We start from the raw sequence: 13,946 nt of genomic DNA, 5'->3' as shown, positions 1-13,946 counted from the left end.
AGCGTGGATCTACAAAAATATGGAAATCCGTCGGTAATACTCCAGGGCTTTTGATTACGTGCCTCGTGTTACAATCACTTAATGTCTAATGTTTTAGTATATTATTATTTATTTTATTTTATTTATTTGCGATACCAAACCGTTATCACAATACATTTTACAATTGCATAGTACATTACTTAATTACTTAATTAATTTCTAGTGAAAACCCACACCGTTGTCCACGGGTTGATTTTACAGTGTTACTAGTATCTAATACATTTATTTTATGGAAAATGAGGATAAACTAGCATACGGGTCACCTGGTGCTAAGTGATTACCGCCTCCTACATTCTTTTGCAACATCAGAAGAATCACAACAGCGTTGCCAGCCTTTAAGGAAGGTGTAATAATATACATAAAAGAAAAAGAATGTTAAAAAATAATTAAAGTAATAAGGACATACAATAAGAAGAAAGAAATACAAAACGTTTCATTGCAACAAGAAAGATAGAAAATACAATGATTTTATGCTCGTCCTAACTATAATTATTAACAATTACAGTCGTATATTGTTAAAATACATTAAAACAAAAAGAGTTATTGAGAAAGTAAATATATGTTTTAAAGTAAGTAAAATAGTTAGAGTACAAGAGTAACTGACTTAATGAACAATACAAGTTTGTATTAAATTCATATTCAAATATTTTTATTCAAAAAAACTACCATCCATTCCAAAACGAATGCCTCGAACCTGAGAAGAATGGGTGCAACAAACCCAGCGAGCTTTTTTTATCATCGAAAAAATATGTTTACAAAGTAATATTGTACAATTAAACTTATTATTTAATAGCCTGAGGGCGGTCGCTCAATTCCCAAGTTATTATATTACATATATTATTATATTATGATTAAGAAAGTCATTTATGTTATAGTAATCTTTACCACACAAACGTTTATTAACAATTCTTTTGAATAACGTAAGTAATACTTTTGTTTTGAACATTTTCTGGGATCTTGTTGTAAAAGCATATACATCGCTCCACAAAAGGGTTACTGACTCGACTTAGCCGAGTAGTAGGCATTATAAGTTTATATCTGGTCCTGGTGTTAGCATTATGGTTATGACAATTTCTAGCAAATTCACTTATGTGCCTATGAACAAACATTACATTATCAAGAATATATTGAGAAGCAAAAGTCAAGATGTTAATTTCTTTGAATTTTGCTCTCAATGATTCTTTAGGACCTAGGTTATAAATAGCGCGAATAGCCCTCTTCTGCAGATCAAATATTGTATTAATATCGGCAGCGTTACCCCATAGCAATATACCATAGGAAATAATGCTATGGATTAAATACCAGAGGATACATTTCTATATTGTATCTTGTACCAACTAGCTATCTAATAATATGTGTGAAGCATGTAAGCGCTATAATCTGGATTAAAGCCGTTTTGTGCAGAGGTGAACTCGGTCCAGTAATACCAACATGATGGATGCACTGAGGGATTATCATATGACTGCCGACGGTTATCTGTCCCCTGTGTCCGGATACCAGCTCTACATAACAATGATCACAACATTAGATCTATCTCATATTCCTCGACCCAATAACCTTTGATCATGCTGTACATTGGCTTCGCAAGTATATATTCTCTTTAGATTATTTTTTTATTAATACACAAGTTTCTGTTAAGAGTTAGGGCTTGTGGTGGAGTGTTTCGCCTCAATTGATACAACTATTTTATCGACAGATATTGGAAAGAAAAATTTGAACAAAAAAACAACAGACTTCAAAAACACTATTCCAAAACAATAGATACAATATGAACTAAAAAGTATAAAAATAATTGCGTATTTTTATACAATGTAATTAATTAATCTAATTCTAGTTACGATTATTGTTATTTTTGGAATCGGTGTCCTTCCGCCGCGACCCGCTCTCGCCTCTCGCCTCCTCACGATTCAAGCACATCTCACCTATTACTATGTTTGTAGTTACAAACCTATCTTGGATGACAAGCATATTTTGTTTCTTCGGTTGGCATTGTCCAGTCCCTACTGTTTCACACAGTATTTTGTTTGATAAATACGACTGTTACACATGTGAACTTTGGTCAAAGGTCATGAAACGTCGAGTTAAATAAATAAATTATAAAAAAATCTACTATAACGAAAATAGCTTATATAAAATACAGTTACAAAGATTTTATTTAAATGTGTAACACTCGCGTTAAAAAAAAAATACAATATCAAAACTCTGAAAGATGAAAGAAAAACATTCAAGGTCCGCTTGTAAGATTGGACCTAAACAAACTTAAGCAAATACAAACATACAATTAATAAACTTGTAACAAGTATAAGATCAAATAAAACGTGCATACGTCATTATTCGGCATCAAACGAATAAATTTAACGACATCAAGCAAAGCTCTTGTTAAAGAAGGATGGTGTCAGCTGAATAAATACATTGCCTGTGTTCTCTCCTCCCCCACGTCGCTTCATTCGCCTCGCAGACCGTAGCATTCGCCCCGCATCTTTTCGCTGCTGGCTTGACAAACGAGCGAGGATACGACGCGGTATTTCTTATTTGCCAAAACTGTTTTCCTCTAGCATGTTCAAATTTTTCTTGAACCAACTATATAGTATTTTGTGAAGAGTAAGTACCGCCACTTTGTTGGTCGTTTTAATATGTGGAGCGATTGTTACATTAAACCATTTGTACAACGATCATCTCAAGGCTTTTCGTCATATATATTTATTGAACCTGTAGGATTCCATAGGTTGTTTACACATTATTTTAAAACGTCAGGCAAACATTAGTTGAGATGAATGGGTTGTGCTTATAAACGATGATGAATGGCACTCAAATAAGCCGTTTGTTGCATTCACAGCGTCGTTTTGTATTCGATATAGTAAGAGTTCTTAAGTTTGTAATTTATTGATGTTTTAATACTGTTTGTGAGAATTTGAGTTTAATAGGAGTGGAAGAGTTGTTCACAGCTGCCATGTTATATCTCTCATCCAAATCGAATCTTTCAAATTAGTGGGACGAGTATGTTGGACATTAACAGTTCACTCTATATATGGTCTATATTCGGTTTATTGCAATACTTCAACAAGAGTAAGATAAGAAATACATTCATCATTAGTAACTATTTAACGTAGGGATTTTTTTTAGCAGCGTATGTGGTGAAGTTGTTGCGCGGGAAGGAGCATAATTCGGGAGTTCTGTGCTGCTTGAGTCTCCTTGTGCCGGACCGGTACGTGTGGAGGCGCCTCCATCCGCCACTACTATCCATTCCGATGGCGAGAACAATTGTGTCGGCAAAGTCGCCTTTAACTAACGCACTTCACCATATAAATGAACTCCACCATGAAGTGGACATTTTTGGGTGTACGTGGCACTCCACGCAACTCTCAAGGGTATTGTTATAAGTAGTTGTTATGATAAATAGTTGTATGTTAAAATTTTTTGTATTTTATGGTGTGATGTATTTTTGCTAATGTAATGTTTGGTTTAGATTGATTTGTTTGTTGTTTGTATATATGTTATTCTTGTGTTTGTAACTGTCGCATTAGGTAATACCTGTAATGATAGTTGCTGTGTGTGGTAAATAAATACATAAACAAAATAAATAAATAACTGAATATGTAATTTATTTTAGCACTTCATAATCCATTCATGTTGCTAACTTAGAGACTTCTTTATATTATTAAAATTAAATCTCGGAAAGAAAAAAAACAATATTTTCGTCCATAACTATCTCGAAATTTATACAAAAGGCAATAATTATTTGTATTTTATTTATTTGCACAACAGCGATTTGCTTGTACTTCTGTGTTCTGTTTTGAAGAGGGTGAATAAAAAACCGTAAAGTATTTAATAAAATTTCAAAAATCTAACAACCTGTTGCAATCGCTATTCATCTTGTATATTATAATCATCAAATGATTCTAAAGATGCATTATATATTAAAATAACATAAAATATTTTTGTGTTCGGAGAAATGTAAAATTTGTAAAACATAATTTTATGAACGTTGCGGGACTCGAACCTGAGAGTTGAACAAAGCATAAGCTAAGTTGGGAGAGCACTGCGCGGAACGCCAGAGGTCGTGGGTTCGAGTCCCGCATCGTTCATAATATATTGTTTTTAAAAAAAATTATGTGTATTAATCCTACAAGGGTTATGACTTTAAAAACATAGCAAATTATTCGTGTAAGCTTTCCATAAGAGGAACATAGGATATTATTAAAGGGATAAAACATAATTTGATTTGATTTTAACTGCGTTATTATATTAATTAACAGCTTTAAAAAAAGTTTTAATAAGTATACTTATTAAAACTTTTTTTTAAAGCTAAAACTATATATAGTAACCTAATATTATAAATATTGAATAAATAAATATTTTTCTTTTCATTAATAATCATAACACATTCCAGAGCTTATAAGCGAAACTATAATATTATCCGCTCCGGTCCCTCATGTTTGAGCATCGTGGTCAATGGTAAATACTTTCAGACACGTGTATGATTAGCCAATATGGCCTAAGACAAACTAGTTCAAACTGGAAACGGGTCAGGCCACAGAGCACCCCATGACCGTGTTGATCTATGGGTCAGGCTTATAATAATTTGAAAGTTAAATTCAAGGTTCGGTGGTTTTTATGTAATAATTGCTTTCGGAACATTAGAGTAGTTAAGGGTTATTATCAAAGCATATGCTATTTATGATTTTGATAAAATATGTTGTCTGTGTCTACGTGTAAATACTGAATGTTCATGTCCTCTAAAAAGTGTCATATCTTATCAATAACTTTAACCAATCTAGACTTTGATATAAATTTTTGATCGAGATCTGGGCGGTGCTTCAGTCTCTTCAGAGGTGCCTAATTGATAATCGATATATCGAAGCGTTTAAGTGTTTGTATGGAAACGCCACCATGTCATTATGTCTCCAGGATCAGTTCTCGAACCCTATCCGACTGCAACGGGGAGTCAGACAAAGCGATTTTATATCGCCGAAGCTGTTCACCGATGTCTTTAAGCTTCTGGACTGGAACGGGCTGGGAATCAATATCAACAGCGAATACATCACTCACCTTCGATTCGCAGATGATATCGTAATCATGGCAGAGACCATGGAAGACTAAAGCCATATGCTCGATAGCCTCAATACAGCTTCCCATGGAGTAGGTCTCAAAATGGACAAGACGAAGATCATGTCTAATATTCATGTCGCACCTACTCTCGTAATTGTTGGGAACTGTGCTCTTGAAATTGCTGATGGGCGCACGCATAAATCAATTTAATACTGCCCAATGAACGCATATCAAGCAATACGTTCACTGTTAATACTATAATGTCTTTATTTGTGACATCAACGAACAAAATATCATTTTATCAAATTTCGCGTCTAAATTCAAAGGTGTACTCGTGTTATGATTGAAGTGTCAAGCCAATGTATTGCAGAAGGTTATTGTCAGGACACTATCCATATTTACGACAGTCATTATGTAAATAATAAAGTATTAAGTTACTTTCTTTCACTCGTGAAATTCGTTTATATCACGCTTCCTCTCATAGCCTTCGTCTTATTCTGGACCCCTGAAGTGTGTGCCAAATGAAACATAAGAACCAAACTTACATTCGAATTAGTTAGGATTTCGATTTGACTGAACAAACACAAGAAGATCTCACAAAAAGATGAATTGCTATCCCCAAAAAAACTTAAGTAAATCTCTAGCGGATCTCTGAGTGAGGTCGGGTATTGTTAGAAAAACCCTGTCGATATCACAACAGACCCCAGCTCCCCCGTTTGCTCTTGCATTATTACTGCTTACGTGATGCGCATACTTATCATTACAAACCATACATGAGTATAAATTGATCAGAATAACTATTTTAATGAAGGTATATTCAAGTATTGTAGGTCTTTAGTAGTTTAGAGAGTGATTGAATAAAATTTACTTTTACACAGAGATGGTATTGAAACTTTTTGATCATAATGGGAAAGAGTAGTAAAATAATTATTCACCACTTAATTTATATAAGGAGCCTTTATTGAACCTCAAGTCAATTTCCTAATATGCAAATATTGGGATTGAGCAGGTTATCAACTGTAAAGTAGATCCCGTAGATGAAGCCACAAATTTTATTTGTGTATTAAATCTGTTACACACTGATAAAATATATAACTTGTAAGTTTTTAAAATTTGTTTATTACATTTTGTGTAATGTAACCTTGGATTCATAAATTTCCTTTCTTAAATATTGGACTAGTTATAAAACAGCCAAATTTAACTTTATTCGTTTTAACTATGTTTGATGAGTAAAATAATAATAAATCACACCTTTCAAGTTCCATAATTTGCAACAGTAAAATGTACGCAAAACTAAGTTGTCTTATCACAAGATTACGTATTGATAATTACTCTTAATAAAATAATAGTATAAATTATTTTGAATTATATTATGCAAATATAAGTAAAATATTGAAATTGTAAGTAGAGGTAGGTATTTAGTGAATATTGTATAATATCTTTTTTGTTATTTGGTTGAGTTCTCGTGACAGGCTTCGTCATGTACCTACACATAACGCTCAGCTTCATGTTTTTAAAATTGAAGGTACTATAATATTTCTTAGAATCGCTAATAAAACGCCCACAAAATGTTTAAAACGCCTACTATAATACGCCTACAAAATAAACGACTCATGTAAGGCTTTATTTTTAAGTATTTTATATATATTGTATGTAGTTAAATTGATTTGTACAACGATGAAGCTGTAAATTTTGATTTAAAAGACTGGCAACGAGTTTTTGTTACTTCTTCTCATTAAAACTCAACCTTTTGCAAAGTGGCGGTAAATGTATAGATAAAAGAAAATTCGACATTTATTTCATTGATCTACTTGAATAAAGTGATTTAGATTCTGCAATAGTAATTGATTATGTTGTTTCGTTTTAATTTCAAAATCTGAATTTGTATAGTTAGTTGGTGGTTCCACATTACCGCTGGTAATAAATAAACTCCCAACAACACAACAATCTGTAAGCGTTTGATAGTGAAGTGTTTAGACCAAAAACATTCACAGTTTCAAAATTTTACATTATACTTTACACAATGTAATGACGTTTTGAGTTACTTCTGGAAGTTAAAAAAACATAAGTTGTAGATCAAAACAATTATAAAGAATGCAGTAGATATATCAGTTTCGCATACACTGTTAATAAGTAAATAAAGAGATCGATTGGTTGAAAGCGTTCAATTGTATGTTCAAAACTAATTATTTAAAATGATATTTAAAAAAACGTGAAGTCTAGTCATATCAAATCTCATCTGACACAAACCATAAATAAGCTGGAATTGGGGCTCCTGTTTCCGAAAGAAACTCTTTATTTGGGTCCATTTTTTGTGCACTATTGGCCAGTTACTCGAACCAGCCCAGCTCCTTCCAGAAGTTCAGAACATTCCCGTAATTTTCGCACACTTCTCGAGGCGACCTTGAATATTTTATTAAAGTTTTTGCTCGTTGGTTGACCACTTTTGCACATTCCTGGAACGTAGTGTACCGTGAGTAATAAGTGAAAGAATAATTATTAATTTAACAAAAAAAAAATGCAAAAAAGTATAGATATTCTGTTACTCTGGTCATATTAATTCATCTTCCTAACGTCCAAACGTTCTTGGTACTTCTGAAACGATTTCGTTATGAGACGCGATCTTTTCTTAAACGAATCGAGTTTGCGCAAGTAAATAGAGATCACCTTCATTATATCGACGTCTTGTAATAATAAGGATAACTCTGTAAGTACCCTTATAATTTGATTTACCTTTATCCGATGTTGCCAGATTTACTTCAAGGTACTTACGTACCCCTAAGATATTTTGTTCTAATTTCCCTGATTTAAGCTGTGATATATATATTGTGATAAATCATCATTTAGTTTTCTTGTTTATATTAACTTCGAAGCACGTACGTTACTAAAACTATGTACATTAGCTATTATAATTTAGAGATGATCGATATTTTTGGTTCTTTTCAATTTTCCTTTGGAATAAGTGTGTAAATAAGCATTCGGGTCACTCATTGATATTTTTTCACAGCCGCATGCAAAGTGGAAGAATCAAAGGAGCTGTACTAATTTCAAAAGTTGGGGAACACGGCTTTTTGAAGGTATATAATATATTTATAAATATTCGTGTCGGTTTCACCTGGAAAGACTGCGTTAAGGAGTTCACAATTTGGTTGTAGGAGTGATGATGGCTTTTTGGGTAATCATAGGTTAAGCTTAAGTTTAGTGTTCAGCAATTGTCAAATTGAATACACATATATTAACTAGCGTGGAACCTGCACGACTATAAAGTATTTCTTTTACTTTTACTTGATTATTTTTAATAGGAGCTGTAAGCGTTCGATCATTGGGCTCACGTAATCACATCCGCTACTTACAATAATAATGTACTGGAGCTTATCGAGTTTATATCAACCTATGTTGATGTCACGTACAAGAATTGTACTTCCTATCGAGTCGAATAACATAACGATCTCGCAGATACAGAAAAAAAGCATTGTTGCCGCAACAAAAATCTCAGCATTGGCTTAAATCAAAATACCTAAAGTATGATAAAATAAAGAGGACAAACGAGCGTACGGGTCACCTGGTGTTAAGTGATCACCGCCGTCCACATTTTCTTGCAACACAAGAGGAATCACAAGAGCGTTGCCGGCCTTTAAGGAAGGTGTACGGGCTTTTTTTGAAGGTACCCAAGTCGTATCGTCCCGGAAACACCGCACAAGGAAGCTCATTCCACAGCTTTGTAGTACGAGGGAGAAAGCTTCTTGAAAACCGCACTGTGGAGGACCGCCACACATCCAGATGATGGGGATGATATCCTAACTTGTGGCGTGTCGTGCGAAGATGAAATTCGGCGGCAGGAATCAGGTTAAACAGCTCTTCGGAACACTCCCCGTGATAAATGCGGTAGAAGACAAACAATGAAGCGACGTCTCTACGCAACGCCAAGTGATCCAGCCGTTCACAGAGCACTGAGTCCCCGACAATTCGAGCTGCTCTACGTTGCATGCAGTCAAATGGATCGAGCAGATACTGGGGTGCACCAGACCAGAGATGACAGCAATACTCCATGTGTGGCCGGACCTGCGCTTTGTAGAGCGCTAGAATGTCGGCCGGCTTGAAGTATTGCCGTGCTCTATTGACGACGCCCAGCTTCTTCGAAGCCAATTTGGCTTTGCCCTCCAGATGGCCACGGAATTGGCAATCGCTCGAGATTTTGAGACCCAGTATTCCGATACTAGGCGCGGCTTTAAGAGAAGTGTTCTCGAAGAGCGGTGATACGACAAATGGGGTTTTTTTAGTGGTAATCGCGAAAACTTGAGTCTTCTGGGGGTTAAATTGGACAAGGTTCAATTTACCCCATTCCGCGACCTTCTCGAGAGAGGACTCGATAGAAGACACAAGTTTCTCCCGGCACTGGTCGACGATTACCCGAGAGAGATCTGCATGGCCCGTGTATACGGCTATCATCTGCATAGCAATGCATGTTGGAGTTGTCCAACATATCATTGATATGCAGAAGAAACAGCATAGGAGATAGCACACAGCCTTGGGGCACTCCAGCATTCACGGGCTTCGGGTTCGAGCAATATCCGTCGACAACGACCTGTATGCTACGCCTAGTGAGGAAGCAGCGACAGCAGATATCCTCCCTAACGTACACACATACCCCGGCATGAGGCAAAAAGTTGTGCTCAATTTTGTACCCGGGGTACGTTAAATATGACGTATCGCTAGGACGACATATTTGCGTCTCCGTAAGGAAACACAAGGCCGGCTGCGCCGTTTAAATTGGAGTGAATTCCCTGATATTGCAAAAGTCCACGTTGAGCGTGGAGCGGGGTGCCGTGGTGTTACTGCCTCGTTTGTCCTCGGTCATGCGCGGTTCTGTGCCCACCCCAGAATACGAAGGGCAGCCCAAGCGAGAGTGCTCGGGGAGGGATTCTCCGGCTCTGGTAGAGCCGGTACCCTCCTGGGGTAATATCTTTTCACGGACCGCTCTCATATTTTGTTGGGGGGGGGGGGGGGGGGGGGGGAGGCCTCCGATGGGAAGGATGGCCTCCGGTCCTCGACACTAACCTATGCGAAACATAGCGGCACTAGGCCGCTACTTCACGCCGGTATTCTGTGCGAGTGTGGTAATTAACCCGGACGAGTCTGGCCCGATTGTGCTGACGTCATAAGACGGCAGCGTGACTCTCCCACTTCTAAAAAAGCCCTTAGTCGCCTCTTACGACACCCATGGGCCTGGGACTCCCCTATTCTTTTTACGCCCCGGGGAAAGTACAGGGCATATTATTCACAGGGCACAGTATTCGTAAACACTTTTTGTGACATTGTACAAATTGAAACCACCTAAATACAAGAGCTAAAGATTTCGCCACTAGAACCTAGAAAATATATTGAAAATATAACTTAGAAATATAACTTCGAAAAATATGAGCTTTAATGAAAATAAAGGAATTCTTTGTCGCTCTTTTAAATCAATATTTTTAATACACTCAATGCAAAGCGATGCAAGAAAATACACAAATGTTTCAACTTAATTAAGGTACTCTTTGAAGCTTTGAACTTCGGATGAAATCAAAGTGATGGTGAAATACGATCTTTTTATTAGAGCTTACAAAATAAGCGCTTTTAAATAATTTTAATAACTTATTTTGAACAACATAATATTGCCTAGTTAGCATTCATTCACGAAAAAGCAATCACAATGTGCGTTGAAAAGTAGTAAATTCTTATATTCACACACTTAACTCCAGACTCGTATTTAAAAGTAATCAATTAAATATATTTAATTTACGAAAGTTAATTATTAATATGAATAACGATAAAGTAAAACTTTATGTACAGTTCGTCGTAAGAATACTATTTTAGAATGAGCTACACTGAAATTACATCAGACAGAATCCGGGGGATTGTCTTAAAGACTTACCAAGTTTCTATACGAGAGGTATTTACTGAATCCGCTGTAGCGAGCTCTCTGACATTCAATTTAACTTACTGTTAGACTTGAGATTTTGAGAGTAATGTGAAACAAATTTCGTCACAACATTTCCTTGATTAATAGTATTTGATTGTTCTAGATTGCTTGTAGTTCAATCAATTTAAACATCCAATTATACAGTTACCAGTGGGAGGTTAGATTATGGGTACCACAACGCCACCTATTTCTGCCGTGAAGCAGTAATGTGTAAGCATTACTGTGTTTCGGTCTGAAAGGCGCCGTAGCTATTGAAATTACTGGGCAAATGAGACTTAATATCTTATGTCTCAAGGTGACTAGCGCAATTGTAGTACTGCTCAGAATATTTGGGTTTTTCAAGAATCCTGAGCGGCACTGCATTGTAATTGCCCAGTAATTTCAATAGAAACGGAGCCCGTATCTATTGAAATTACTGGGCAAATGAGACTTAAATATTATGTGTGAAGGTGACGAGCGCAGTTTTAGTGCCGCTCAGAATTTTTGGGTTTTTCAATAATCCTGAGCGGCACTGCATTGTAATGGGCAGGGCGTATCAATTACCAGCAACTGGACGTCTTCTCGTCTCGTCCCTTATTTTCATAAAAAAAATACAAAAATTCGCACCTAGCTGAATATTATTGGGGCAATTTACTTGCACCCAAAGAGAAGAGGAAGCAGAAGTATTAGAGAATTGTGAATCTGATGGATAAATTTCCCTATTCATTTTTTTAAATTACACCGCTTTTATCACTTTTAACATTTTCAACTCTAGTCAATATCTATAATTATGCAATAGTTTCAAATGAAACAGAATTAAAATAGATCCATGGAATAGGCCTACCGGGGACCACTTTCATAAAACATCAAAAGTTGCGTGGAAACGAGTGCACATTATGACAATTATAACTACTTCAATTTTTTGAATCGATATATCAAAAAACTCTTAGGTAAAAAGTATTATTTTTTAAGATCTGAAATTTTGGCTGAGTTAATTTTATGATAAAACTTTCCGTTTTACTGAAAATCCCAAAAACCTGTTTTTGTGAACTTTGACACCGAGTATTTTTTTTACAGGTGTCGCCTCGGTGGGGACTTTTCAGATTTTATTTATGATGGTGTTTTGGACGATTCTACCAATTATCAGCTGGTGCGAATTTTTGTAACTTCACTCCTATTTTTTGGTCGAAATTGACCGGACGATTGGGAATGTGCAACACGCTTATATTAGCTATAAAATGAAACTAAGACTCGATTGCTATATAATTGGGGACCATTTATTTATTTTCATATATAAATTGTTTCAATATTTTTGTTGTTATAGTATAGAAAGCAAGCGCCAGCCAAAGTATCAAATTTTGTTAAAAATTTTATCCTTCTCGAAAATTTATAAATATTGGTTCTGTAGGATAACTTTTTTAGGGTTAAAATACCCACGTTTTCTAACTTTTGCATTTTTCAGTGACTTGATCAAATTTTTGCATTTTTCAAGTAAATTTTATAGGACAGAACTTGCTGAAATTGTTGACCAAAATGAATTTGTTATTACGACAAAAACAAAACAGAGACAGAGACAGAGTCATATTTTTTTTACCAAGCCAAGAACTTGGTCTTGCCTCTATATTTATAGCTTTGTAAGTGAAATCGTTATGATCTTGTGAATTGTGGCAACCAGTGTGATATATTAGATCGAAATTACTAAAGGAGAATGCCCATAAATGTATGGACCGCCGCCTAGAAATGCGTCAAATTCAAAGTTCTTATAAATTATATGTAAGCTTCCAAAACAACAAACAACAAAATCCGGGTTTGATGTTATTTAATAAAATGTAACATGACCTCAAAAAATCAGAGCAATTTGTATAATGTTGTCATAACTACGTCATCCCTTGGATGTAGATAAAGTCTTGTACACAACTGTTGATAATTAGGTATTAAAACAATAATGTGATACTATTATCACTACATAGATCCGCATTCGATTTTTAATACCCCTTATTACGCAACAGTTGCATAAATAACTATTACCTACCTACTAAGTAGACTTGCAGATTTATTAGACTTTCTTTATGTAAATACAAATAAACTACACTACAACACAAACACATAGGTTATAAAAATAATAATACTTTTACTTACTTACCAGATGATAGAAAAAAATAAGCAAATAATTATAAAGTACATTAATTTAATTTTGACGCATGAGATATACTACCTACCATTTGCCAAAATGGACATTCTCCTTTCAAAGTTAAATTTGATTGATGCACATAACTTCATCTGTTATAACTATATCGATCGAATCCTATCACAAATTCAGAGTACCCATCAAACCCAAGTGACACAGTTTGTTATCGGTTAAATAAGTGAAGCTATAGATTAGCATTACACAATAAAAATTAAAACAATGAAATCAAAAATATTTCTTGTACTCTCTGTAAATGCAAAATAATATTATTATTAAAATGACATAGTCAATTAATACCTACTAGGTATAATCGAAATACAAAAAATGGTGTGATCATTTAGCTCTTTATAAAATAATAAAATTACAAAACCAGCTTCAAAAGTCGAAGTAAAATTAAGGTTCGATAAATTTTTCTCAATTTTGTAAATTCTGCAAGTTGTTAGCGAACTCAGGTGCAAACGTCAGATTATTTTGAAGGAAACATTTCTCTTCGACAAGTTCAATTTATGTTTTAGCCTCGAAATTCTCCCACGCTTTTAGCTTTAAAAGCTTTTACAGTCGATGGAATATAATATATACGACTTTATCTATTTCTAGACGTAAAATGGTGCCCAGTTTTTGATTTAATTACTTTTAGTTCGACAAAAGCCACAAGTTTGAATATTCAACAGAAAACACTCCATCCGTTATCTAATCGGTTACCAGATTTTGCAATCAGAGTTTGGTTAT

At 35.0% G+C, this 13,946-nt stretch overlaps 1 protein-coding gene across 1 annotated transcript in view; it reads right to left on the bottom strand.

Moving 5' to 3' along the window:
• The window catches only part of LOC126971665 (uncharacterized), a 277,893-nt gene extending 268,208 nt beyond the window's left edge, over positions 1-9,685 (bottom strand). Inside the window, exon 1 of the mRNA XM_050818048.1 lies at positions 9,674-9,685. The gene's annotated coding sequence lies outside the window, so the exon portion shown is untranslated. The remainder of the gene's footprint in view (positions 1-9,673) is intronic.
• Positions 9,686-13,946: the final 4,261 nt, after the last annotated feature.

This window comes from Leptidea sinapis, chromosome 24 (assembly GCF_905404315.1).
Source record: "Leptidea sinapis chromosome 24, ilLepSina1.1, whole genome shotgun sequence".
Taxonomy (NCBI): domain Eukaryota; kingdom Metazoa; phylum Arthropoda; class Insecta; order Lepidoptera; family Pieridae; genus Leptidea; species Leptidea sinapis.
This window is presented reverse-complemented; position numbering and strand designations above follow the sequence as displayed.